This window comes from Myxocyprinus asiaticus, chromosome 34 (genome assembly GCF_019703515.2).
Source record: "Myxocyprinus asiaticus isolate MX2 ecotype Aquarium Trade chromosome 34, UBuf_Myxa_2, whole genome shotgun sequence".
NCBI classification, from domain to species: Eukaryota; Metazoa; Chordata; class Actinopteri; order Cypriniformes; family Catostomidae; genus Myxocyprinus; species Myxocyprinus asiaticus.
This window is the reverse complement of record NC_059377.1, coordinates 8,847,639-8,861,431: the sequence shown is the minus strand read 5'-3', so window position 1 is coordinate 8,861,431 and position 13,793 is coordinate 8,847,639.

The following is a 13,793-nucleotide window of genomic DNA, read 5'->3' as shown; positions in this document are numbered from 1 at the left end:
TTAGTCTTATTGTATATTCTATATATACTTTATTTTCTATCCAAATTTTATTCTTATTCTATTTCTATTTATTTATTTTTTTTAAATGTTATTTATTTAAAAAATAATTTTATTATTATCTTTGTCTTGTTGCTGTATTGTATTGTTGTTCCTGGAAGCACACCTGGCAATAAAGCTCATTCTGATTCTGATTCTGATAACACTTTACATTATTAAATGCATTAGATATTATGAATTAACATAGAACAATATTTTAATAGAATTTTTAAATCTTGGTCAATATTAATTTATACATTTACAATTGTTTATTGTAGTTCATGGTTATTTATAATGAATTAAATCATGTTAACAGATAGCTACCACATATTAACAAACTTCTAAAAATATGCTAGTATATATTGGAATTAACATTAACCAAGATTGATAAGTGCTGTAAGTGTTGTTCATTGTTAATTCTAAAGTAGTTCACTAATGTTAACAAATACAACCTTATTGTAATGAGTTACAGCTAATATTTTGTGGTGTTATAACATAAAAAAAAACATCTCCGGTTACACATGTAACCTCGGTTCCCTGAGATGAAGGGAACGAGACATTGCTGTAAGCACTACGGGGAGTGTCCTTCTACACGACCTTGCTGAAACGCTTATACAATCACGCCAATCCTCTGATTGGCAATGGTGTCTGAGCCCTGCCCCTTCAGGTGCGCAGTTGGCCTATACAAGCGGGTGCTCAGTCACCTTTTCTTCAGAATTTTCTGACTGAGGGACAAGAGTGAGTCACTCGATTATGAAACTCTGAAGTAGTAGCGCAGCCAGCTTTGGCAATGTCTCGTTCCCTTCATCTCAGGGAACTGAGGTTACATGTGTAACCGGAGACGTTCCCTATCGATTCAGTTCACCTGATATTGCTGTAAGCACTATGGGGAATGCTATCTCATCACGCCGCACTACGTGACATCACACTCACAGAATTATAACACTAAATAGATATATTCATAAGGAGTCACAGGCCACAGTCCGATAACTTATAAGTCATATTTAAGTGTATATGAATAGTCCCACGTGGCGGACGCCAGATGGAAATGAATGTAGTCTGAGATTTATATGAACCACATAAATATACACAGTATGATTTATTAACCTTCTCACAACATGGTTGGAAAAGTAGGTTTTATTTCTTATGGGAGTGTTTAGGACTTTTAAAGGGGCAGTTCAACAGCATATAATTAGGTGGCTGCATTATAAGTTTAATATGTGTATTCTAGTCGGTAGCCCACCCGTAATAAGGGCTTGGGCTCACCTGCATGAATGTAAGAAGCGCTCTATACAGAGAGGACTTGTGAGGAGATGGATGCCACGTCCAGGTTATAAAATCTGGCAAACGTGTTTTGTGAGGACCATCCTGCTGCCAAACATATGTCCTATAAGGACACACCGTTTGTCCACGCCTATGACAAGGCCATGCTTCTGGTTGAATGCACTTTGACACCAATAGGGCAATTTGTGCCCTGTGATTCATAAGCAAGGGTGATCGCATCAACGATCAAGTGAGAGAGCCACAACCTGTATTGGATGCATCTGTGGTCACTACTTTTCTTCTGAAAATTTTACCCAGCATAACACCCTGTTGGTAGAAGGCCGGCACTGTCCATGGTGCTAGAGCAGCCAAGCAGTGGTAAGTCACCGTGATGTGCATACGCCCGTGCCTCCAGGCACAATGTGGAACATGTCGCTTGAGCCAGTACTGGAGAGAGGTCTCGTGTAACAGACCTAACAGTATGACGGCAGATGCTGCTGCCATAAAACCCAGCATTCTCTGGAATGACTTCAGTGGCAATGTTTTCCTCAGTTTGAACTGAGACAGACACCGAAGAATGGTCTGTACGCACGCGTTCATGAGATGCCCGCACATGCTCATGGAGTTGAGACAAACTCCTAAAAAGGAGATTTGATGGCTGGGGAAAGTTTGCTTTTTGCCCAGTTGACATTCAGACCCAGATTTTTCAGATGGCAAAGCAGCATGTCTCTGTGTTCACTCAGTAGTGCCACTGATTGAGCTAGTAATAACTAATCGTTGAGGTAATTCAAAACATGCACATCGTTCATTTTCACTGGGGTGAGCGGTGCATCGATACATTTCGTGAACGTGCAGGGAGCCAGAGACAAACCGAAAGGAAGGACTTTGAATTGATACGCAATTCCCTTGAAGGTGAATCTCAAAAACTGCCTGTGACGTGGTGCAATTGGTACATGAAAATACGTGTTCTTCAGATCTATTGACGCAAACCAGCCCTGAGGACGGATGTGCGATAAGATCTGTTTCTGAGATAACATTTTTAATGGGCACTTCGCGCGCGCGTGATTCAAGTGTCTCAGATCTAGAATGGGCCGAAGTCCGCTGTTTTTCTCCGGAACGAGAAAATAAAGGCTGTAAACCCTGCTGTGTGTGTCGCAGTCTGGGACAGTCTCTATCACATTTTTTGCAAGGAGACTGTGAATCTCTGCGGGCAACACTGGCGCATCCTGTGGTCAGACGACAGGTTGCAAAACGCCGGTAAAGCTAGGTGGCCGGCGTACAAACTGAATCGTATAACTGTGCTCGATCGTTTTTAACACCCAGTCTTACACGTCTGTGAGGGCTCGCCACGCATTTGTGCAGTGGGACAGCGGTCTCATTGATTTGCTTGCTATAAGAGATAGAGCGCCGCTCACAATAGGGAAGCGGTTGAGCATAATGTGTGGGGTGTATGATACGTGAAGAGGAAATGGCAGTTTTTCTGAGAATGTGTGAGCATCCAGTGTTTATACAACGGGCACTTTTTTCTCTTTTGTGAGAACAATCTTTATTTGAGTAAAACACACAGAAGCGACATTTTGAACAATGTCCCGTTCCTGATGAACAGTGTTGGGGAAGAGGGGAGAAACACTGTGTGCCTCGAATTGAGCCTTCTTCGGCTTTGGGCCATGAATAACGGCGAGCTCTGGGCTCCTCTTCACGGGGCTGGGCATTTCAGAGACATTTCTGCTGCCTGGCTGGGGTTTTTCCGTCTGCACATTTTTCGTGCTGAGATGGCGGGTGCTTACGCTTGGGTCACGGTTTGCGTGGCTTCACAGATGTCTCAGTAGTAGCTTTCGGCTGCACTGGAACAGTGAGAGATGGATTTTTTGCCAGGTGCTAACCTGAAATTAGATTGGGAGCGTGCCGGGGAATGGGGAAGTGCTACTTCTCTTTGGCAGAAAGTGTTTAATCTCTTGAGACTGCTTCTGCGCCGCGATGATGCGCTCTGAAAAAACTTCCACGGCGTTGCCAAAGAGACCATCGGGTGACACCGGAGTGTCGAGGAGGCAGCTTTCTCTGCGTCAAATATGCCGGTTCAGAACCACCAGGTTGCTCATCGCTTTGCCGATGGTCTGAGCGGTAGCTTTCATGGCTCACAGCACCAAATCTGTAGCGGTGCAGAGCTTTTTAAACAGCTCTGGATCGGGGCCTTGCTCATCCATTTGTTTGAGGAGCATAGCTTGAAAAACCTGGAGCACCGACATGCTGTGGAGTGCTGAACCAGCTTGGTCCGCTGCTTTATAAGCTCTTCCAGCCAGTGCGGACATGAGTCGGCATGGCTTGGAGGCATGGGCGGGCCGGGATTTCCATCCTATGGCAGTATTATGGCAGAGGTGAGCTGCAACCACCTGTTCCACCAGCTTTGAGTAGCCTTTTTCCTCGGCATGGTCCACTTAAGTGAGGAAGACAGCACCTCCGAACTGAGTGCGTGAGGAGTAAGACATATGCCAGGTCTTTGTGAGCTCCGCGTGGACCTCAGGGAAGAATGGTGCGCTCTTCCGGACCATGATGTGTTGACGACGGCCGGTTTGCAAAAACCATTCATCCAGGTGAGACTTTTCTGGCTCTTCTGGAGGGGACCACTCAAGACCAAGCTCTTCAACCGCCCTCGTGAGGATGTGAAGAAGTTCCTTGTCCATGGTGTGTGCATGTTCTTTACCCTCGCTGGGGGAAGGGATGGCAACATCATCCATGGACCACTCACCTGAAGCTGCAAGTTACACAGCATCATCCCCATCATCAGAGATGCCAAACGTAATGAGGCCATGCGCTCCAATAGAGGGCTGGAGCTCATCACGTGCATATTGCACAGGCAAGGACATTAGATCAGAAGTTCGTTTAATTCTTTCAGCTCAACCTCACTGCCCTGCCGTGCCTCCTCATGTGGTCCCTAGGGACTTAACACAGAAGAAGCATGTGGGAGGGCACAAGAGGCTGGATCTTCCCTCAGAACGAGGTCAATCCTAGAGCACAATGTCCAGAGATTCATACCCTCGCAGTGAGTGCAGTCTGTCTCCATAAGAGCTGCTTGTGCGTGGGCGTGGCCCATGCAGTGAACACAGCTCAGCTTTCTTACTCATCAGGTGGCAGGATGTGCCGTTCGCATAGGGAACACCTGCGGAACTACACAATGCTCTTTAGTTAATTTTGTGTGTGTGTGTGTGTGTCTATATATATATATATATATATATATATATATATATATATATATATATATATATATATATATATATATATATAAAGGATACAGTAACTCCAGCCAGAGTGCTGTGGGAAGCAGGTAGGAGTTTCGCTGAAGCGCCGCGTTGATCAGCGTTGAGCATCTGAAGCGAAGAGCCCTTTCACCGAGAGCGTCTTCGACGGCGATGTGGAGAACTCTTCACCAGAACACACAAGGGAGCGGTAAGTCTCTCAGTGCTGGCGCTGAGCACAGGCGATGAGTCGTGCTATTCGTGTCTTGCTGAGAAGTTCCGTCTGCTGTAAGTGTATGTCGATGGTGAAGCAGAAAGGATTCCAAAACAAAGAGAAAGTTTGCAGTCTTGAAGGAAGAAAATTCTGAAGAAATGATGACTGAGCGCTCACTTATACAGGACAATTGCACACCTGAAGGGGTGGGGCTCAGACACCATTGCCATTTAGAGGATTGGCGTGATTGTATAAGGGTTTCAGCAAGGTCGTGTAGAAGGACACTCGCTATAGTGCTTACAACAATGTCGAGTGAATTGAATCGAAAGGGAACTATAACTATACTGAAACTAAATAAAAACGAAAAAAATTGTAATATTAAAAAAAAAATACAAACTAAATAAAAACTATTTTTGGACTATTAAAACTAACAAAAACGAAGCTAAAATTAAAAACTAGTTAAAGTTTCAAAACTATATTAACCCTGCACTCAACATGCACAAAAAATGCCTTTGGCGAGTAAATAAAATGGAAATATTCACCAGTTTCCATACAGATTTCCAGAGTCAATTTGATTCCGAATCACAAGCTCTCGATTCGATTCCAAATTCGATTCAATATTGATTCATATGGATATATTTAAATGTAAAAGAAATTCTCTCCCAGCTAATGCTGTTAATTATACAGGGGACCTTCTAACCAGGTACATTACGGAATTATAAATTTTACTCATTATATTTTTTTATTTTTTTATCATTTGGTCACATTTGAGCTTTTTATAAATGTCCAAATCCATGAATTAAATCATTAAATATAACATTATATTGCATATATAATTTTTTGTAACATGTTTTTTTTTTTTTTTTTAATTGCATGATTTGTACTATATACAGGTATTTACAGTAAATTGTTGAAAATGTTTTAAAAACCAGTATTGTCTCTTTAAGAAAACTGGCATTTCTATAAAGAACATCTGTAAAGCGTATCTGTAAAAGAGTGCAAATTTATCTCATCCGTGCTATTCATGATTAGAATTAAATGTTTATTTTTTTGTTGTTTTTGACCAACAACAGACTGTACAGAACAGAAAGAGTATTAAAAGAGACATTATTAGATGATAAATTATCTCGTCTTTGGACACACACATTACACGGAACAATGTTTACTCTCAACACAGTGAAAGGATCTCGCTGCTGAATACTCAAACACTATACAACACAATTACTGGTGAGTGAAATCTAAACATTTACCAGCCAGTTGCCCAATACATAAATTTTAGTTGCATAGCATGAAAATTGTTGAAAATGTGAGTGATTTCCTCTCACTGTATTAGAGGGTTGCACATAGAGAAAAATATAAATCTTGGGATTGATATTGAGGAAAAATCTGCTAAATAATTCCACTGTCATAGGGACAGAAATACATTTGAATAAAAAAATAATGCAAAATTTAGTTTCATGGCTAGTAAGTGGTAAATGTTACTTAGCTAGTAAATTATTCATATTATTATTAGTTTAGTAATATTTCAATTTTGGATCCTGTGTAAATATCAGTTGGCAAGTTAAAATTACGAAAACTACTTGAGAGTAATGCCTTAGGATAGATTCAACAACCTGGCACTTCTCTTTTTTCAGTGATCTGATGGTGACTGCCAAGAAAACTCATAGTTTATACATGTATCATTTATTTTGTCAGTAGGCATTTTTTTATTATTAATTTATTGCTTAAATAATATTTGTGTTTGTTAATTAAATAATTTTTTACTAATTTTACTAGGGCAAATTACAAGATATTCAATAATTATATTTATAATTTTGTTCATGTCAATTTAGAAATAAGTTACTTATCACTAATTAACTGCACTTCAACCCCAAAAACAATGGTGATGACCGGCCTGATCAAACAAGACATGATGGGGGTAATCTTTGATCAATGCAAGTACACTTTATTTTTCAAAATTTAATCAGTCATTTATTTAACCACATTAAATTTTGTTTTACCACATGTGATTTAAAGCCATTGTTCTCAGCCTTTCTGCAATGATGAAGAACATAATTTGTCTGTGACCATCAGGGGGAGTCATAGACCTTGCAAAACAACAAACTGAGCTGAGATGCCATCAATTTCACTTTGAGGTACATGCACATCAGACTCTTAACTGAAAATAAATTCATGGTCATTACACTGTTGTCCATTACAAATATATATCCAAACTTTCGGTGTTGGATAGTATGGACCATATGGATAGTAATTTAAAACACCTTAAAGCAAATCTTTTCATGCATGGGTTATGTGTAAGAGAATTATTGGTCAACATGTTCAGGCAACTGCAGTGCTGATCTGAATATGTGCTGACATTGGCTGTACCATATTGTCTTTAATCTCAAACCTACAGAGACATTCTGTTGCCTTTAATAAAACATCACACAAACTAATGCCCCTGCTGAATCTCAGTACACATATAAAATGTTTTTACAGTGCAAAAATATGGTTATATGGCATTTAAACTCTTCTGACCATGTAGAAAGACCCTAACCCTTTATGGCAATCTACATATATCACAGAACATGAAAAGGTCAATAGGTAGCAAGAGGTGTGACTCTCACATCTTAATTGTCATATACTGTATATATATACAGTATATATATATTTGTGTTGTCCTACATCTCACACTTTACATCTTTTCAAAATCAATGGTTATAATTAGGGCTGGAAGTTCAAAGATGTGTGCCCAGGAGCCTCACAGATCCATGATCCAGCCCTGCTCCTATTTAGTAAGCATTTAGTAAGACGCATGTATTGTCTCGCATGACAGTGTGTTTTGTCAAATGCTGTAAGTGTCTGGTTCCCATCCTTTATTACTCATCTGCTCTCCACAGAGTTACCGCTGTTGTTCTGTGTAGTCTACCCGTCTCCATGGCAACACGGGCCCATCCCACAGCTATAGCCTGAGGCTCTTCACTGACACACCCAAACTAAAGAGGAACAGTGGTGCATTTATAAGCAGCTCTCCAGATATAGAGGGATACAGATGTGTTAAAGTTCCTTTAATAAACAAGATATTAGATGTACTTGTAAAAACAAAGTCAAACACTGGATGGATTCTTTCTTAATGTAAAAAATGATGTTGTATTATCATGTATGTAGCTGTCATGCTTACACACACATACACAAACACACACAGACCTTGCAAAAAATAAATATATATATATATAAAATATATATATAGGGTACTGTGGGGCTAAAGGCACACCTTAAGGAAAATGTGCTTTTTTCTGGTCACAAAATATATAAAGATTGAACAAATGTCTTTTTACTGAATAATTATGGAGCAACATAATTTGTTTAAAATTAAATAATAATGGAAGGTTGTTTTGATTAAACTTTTTTTATTTTTTTTTTAAAGGTGGGGAGGGAGCCTTTTACCCCACACTTGTGGTAAATGGCACCCAGGGGGGTTATAGTGATATCGTGTAGATATAGGGACAATAGTTTGTCAACTGGCAAAATTAGTTTTGAGACAGGGAGTTGCATTTTGAGTTACAAATTAAGATAATACTTGTTCAAAATAACTACTTTAGAAAAAGATTAAGCATCTTCTGTTAATTTTAATCACATTTGGCATTTATTGCTTTGGCCTTTAGCCCCATTGTAGCCTAAAATAATTTTGAATACATTGCACTCTTAAAGATAAAGTTTTAACCAATGACATATTTTAGAGCTGAGCATAACTAGTAAAAATTGGGGGCCTGGGTAGCTCAGCGAGCATTAACGCTGACTACCACCCCTGGAGTTGCGAGTTCAAATCCAGGGTGTGCTGAGTGGCTCCAGCCAGGTCTCCTAAGCAACCAAATTGGCCCGGTTGCTAGGGAGGGTAGAGTCACATGAGGTAACCTCCTCGTGGTCGCGATTAGTGGTTCTCACTCTCAATGGGGCACGTGGTAAGTTGTGTGTGGATCGCGGAGAGTAGCATGAGCCTCCACATGCTGTGAGTCTCCGCGGTGTCATGCACAACAAGTCACGTTATAAGATGCTCGGATTGACTGTCTCAGAAGCGGAGGCAACTGTGACTTGTCCTCCGCCACCCGGATTGAGGTAACCGTGCCACCACGAGGACCTACTAAGTAGTGGGAATTAGGCATTCCAAACTGGGAGAAAAGGGGATAAAAATAAATAAATAAAAAATAACTAGTAAAAATTTTATATTTTTGTATCTTTTTACATTTTTTTAATCTAATGTATCTTTTTGTTAATTAATTTTCCAGGCATGGAAATGTAAATTTTCAAATGTTGCTATTTAAAGGTTTTCGAGGACTATGGAAACCCAATATAATTTCTGAAGAAATTTAAAGAATATTAATTTGAGTAATTTACCAAGAACACACGTTTACATGCACGTTCTTACACCGATTATGCATGAGCCGGCAACATGTGTCGTCATGTAGCTAAACACCTTAAACGATTTTCCTTTATCGGGTAAGATCATAAACAGTTTGAGCAAAAGGTGATTGGCACATGTACATTTTTGCCCATTACCCTGATTTTGTGTTGCATGTAAACACCTTTACCAGTGTTCTTCCCAGCGTATCCGATGTGTTCAAGTGTTGTGCACATCACGTTTTGATGTCAAAAGCAGCATAATCCAATGAGTGCGTTTACAAGCATGTTCTTAAACTGATTATGCTTAATAAGCCGACAACGTGTGTGGTCATGTAAACACATTAAACGGCTTTCTTTTATCAGACTAAGGTCATAAACGGCGTAAGAATAACTCGATCGAAACGTATATATTTTTGCCCATTACCCTGATTTTGTGTTGCATGTAAATTCGTGTGCGCATGCCTCTTCACAGGTTGACATCAAAAGCAGAGAATGTAGCTGACATCAAAGTCAGTTTAGGTGTATTCATGCTTATTTCATTACATTTCCCATATTTTTGTGTTAAAGAAATAATAGACCTTTCATTTGTAGATTGAAACTAATTAGGAAGGAACTGTTTGGCTGGGACTTTTATTATGACACATATTCAAAGAGACTCAAATTAAAATGGCTGCACCACATGTTGAGTGCCAGAGTGTTTCACAAATCTAGTATTGTTTATTGAGTCATCCTACTTATCTGAAGTTACAAAATGCAAGATTAAATTCTCCTTTGGTATTAAGCAGACAGTGAATTCTCACAGTAGCTTCTCCTAGTAATTTCACAAGCACAATGATTATTTGATGACTGGCATCTTGAGTGGAATGGTGATCCAACCTTTCAATAAATTGCCAGTCATCAAAGAATCACCATGCTCGTGAAATTACTAGGGAAAGCTACAGAGAATAACTTGATTATGTCAAATCTCATGTAGCCTATACACAGGTTTCTTGTTTTGTCTGATTTTATTAAATGAGTTATCAGTGTATTGGTGCGCATGTAAACTGGCTCAGTGTTTGGTTAAAGGATCATACTATTAAAAAGGAACAATGTGGAAACCGGATTTTAATGCCTTTATGAAAAGGCAAATGGAGACAGACAAGAAATTATTGATGAGAAAGAGGGGAATACAACTGGCATATTATGCAGGCTGGATTAAACCTTCATCCCGTGAGTCAGCAGCTCTTATGCTGTGCAAGTACATGCCCACGGTGCCATTGCGCCATGATAAGGAATGGTATAGACCTAAATCAAGGGCAGTTGTGTTTTTAAGAGTCGTATGAACACAAAATTACAAAACAATGGATATGCCTTCCAGTCAAGAATCCAGAATGGAAACTAATGTGGACTAGTGCTTTGGGTACGTGGATTTATGCAAAGTACTTTGGCTACCTTTGCCTGTTCAGCATAATCTGAAAACATTGAAGAGATCAGGACATCACGAGGAGTTAGTCATCATTTGCCTCAGTCAGCAGTCCAGGAAGTCACCTCTCCTCGGTCCACTGAATCTGGTACAGGGCTCGAAGGCCTCTGCAAACGCAAATGACTGTAGCTTCCGCTGAGATTAAATGTCCCACTTACTGCTCTGCATTTTAAACAGGTGTCAGGAGACAACCCCTTGACCACCATCACACCTTCAAGCCAAAGCAGAGGTTTCCTGTTAAAGCCATGTCCTGGATTAAATAGTTAAAAGAATAGTTCACCCAAAATGAAAACTGTGTCATCGGGGGAGCCACGTGACGCCATGCGAAGGGCAGACGTGTGAGAGACAGCTCTGAGCACTTTGCTAATTTTTTTAAAATTATTTTCATGATATAATCCTGTGAAATTCGATAAACCCAGTTACACATTTACTGTTTGAGGTAAACATGGCAAAGAAGTCAAAATCCTTGGGCTCTGGAGACATTAAAAGACACTTACAGGTTCAAGATGAAAGCCCAGACAGGCCTGTGGACCGGGGACTCGATTTGGATGGCGCACTGGGAGAAGGAATCCAGCGTCAGTGTCGGTGATGTTGATGAAGGTACTTGAGGACTTGGAGGATCTCGCTGTAATACATCGATCGATTACGGTGATGGAGAAACAATTCTCTGAGCTAGTCACAAGAGTGACAGATATTGAAAAATGAATCGATTATTTGGAGGCATCAGAGAGGGAATTAGCCGCTAATCCGCCCGCGACCAAAGTTGATTTGGAACGTGTTCTTGAAAAGCTTGAAGATCTTGAGAATAGAAGCCGCAGGAATAACATTAGAATTGTTGGAATTCCTGAGCATGAGGAGGGCAGAGATATGGTGAAATTCTGATGTTTCTGGCCAGACTGAGAATAAACACAAAGGACGGCAGCAAAGTATTTACATGTCCCAATCAGGCAATGTCTTTTATTGAAACAATGGGTGAGTAACCATTGGGTGTTTTTCTTGTGAGTGGATTGACTCACTGTACATACTCTGGCTTTCAGAGGAAGCTGGGTGCCATTTTTGTTTCTTTTTGCGTTGGCTCCGCCGAGTGGTTGGAGTTTGTTTTGTTTTGCAGATTAACACATTTCCTTAAAGAAACTTTTGCATTGACGGAAGATCACTTTTACAATGAAGTTCCTGGGCAGATTGAGAATAGACACTACGGATGACCGCAAAATATCTACATGCCCACACAAACGATGTCTTTTATAAAGTTGGCGGACTGTGTCATCATGGGATATACTTTTATGCGGCCTCCAAGTGAATTGACTCTTGACCATCTGAGGAACCGGGATGTGTGTTTCGTTTCCTTTTGTGCTGGTCCCGCCTAGCGGTTGGAGCTTGTTTTTTTAAATATCACTACTTCGGGACAGTTATGGACGAATTTGTCAGTTCCTTGTGCTTATGCCTCCTGTTGGCTGGAGTATGATTTGTGGACATTGGAATGATTATGCCATCTACTGCACTCATCTGCTGGCTCACTGAAGATTTGTTTGAATCAAAATATTTGATGTTATGTAATTTTGCCTTACAAATTTGTGAGGCAAAATTGAGCAATCTGATGGCAAAGTTGTCGCGGGGGCTCTCGTAGGCGTACATGGACTCTTTGAGTTTAAAGGGATTGACGCCGGTTGGCGCTGTCGTGTGAGGGGTTAATGCACACGTTTTTCTTTTTTCTGTTTGTTTTGTTCGGGGGGGAAGTTCGGGGTTTTAGTGTTGCATTAATATTGAAATGTGGTCTTCATAATTTTGTCTTTGGCACACAATTTATTTTTTCTATTATATCAAAATGTGAAATGTTAATATGAGTGTACTATCTCTCTCCACATGGAATGTAAATGGGTTGGGGCACCCCATAAAAAGAAGTAAGGTTATTTCTTTTCTTAAATGTAAGAAATATGATATAGTGTTTCTTCAAGAAACGCATCTTTCCCCGCAGGAAGCTGAAAAATTTGGGAAGATATGGGGTGGACATGTTTTCTTTAGTGCTGGCTCATGTAAGAACAAGGGAGTCATTATATTGGTAAATAAACATTTACAATTCAAATGTCTCAAACAGATTAAAGATAAATTAGGAAGAGTCATTATTGTTTTAGCAGAAATTCAGGGGAAAAGTCTGATTTTGGCTAATATTCACGCACCTAACGCTGATGATCAGGGCTTTTTTATAGATCTTGAAGGGATGTTGCAAACCACTGGCACCCCTCATAATATAATTTTGGGAGGAGACTTTAATCTTTTGATGGACTCAGTCCTTGATCATAGTGAAGCAAAAGTGTGTAAGCCCCCTAGAGCAACATTGACGCTTCACAGGATGTGTAAAAATCTTGCTCTTACGGATATTTGGAGACTTTTGAACCCATCTGGTAGAGACTATAAATTTTTTTCATCAGTCCATAAGATTTATTCTAGAATAGATTTTTTATATCTAAGTCCCTCATTTCATCTGTTGTTGATTGCTCAATTGGAAACATTTTAGTCTCAGATCACGCCCTGGTGAGTTTAGAGGTGATGCCACATATAGAGAAAGAGAAATCATATAGTTGGCGCCTTAATGTATCCCTTTTGCAAAATCCTGATTTCCAACAAATGTTAAAGACTGAAATCAATATTTATATGGAGACCAACTGGTCCTCGGTATCCTCTGTGGGTGTGGCTTGGGAGGCACTTAAGGCGGTTCTTAGGGGTCGGATCATACAGTATGCCTCATTCATCAAAAAATCCAAAGCACGAGAACTTGTGGAGTTGGAAGGAAATATTAAAAGTGCAGAGGCAGAGCTGAAGCGCTGTATGTCATCTGATGGCCTCAGAGAATTGACCCAATTGAAATATAGATATAATACTATTTTGTCATGGAAAGTGGAGTTTTGGTTATTCAGGGCAAGACAGTCATACTTTGAGTCGGGTGACAAAGCAGGGAAGCTTTTGGCTAGATATATAAAGCAGAGAGAGTTTTTTTCTACTATTCCCTCAGTGAAATCTGCTGGTGGTGAAATTTTTACCTCAGCCATTGATATTAATAATGCCTTTAAAGAGTTCTATCTTGATCTTTATAGTTCCACGTCTTCGTCTACCGATGAAGATATTAGAAACTTTGTGGAACCATTAGATCTTCCTAAACTGAAGACTGAGCAAAAAAACGCTCTTGATTCTGAGATAAACTTGGAGG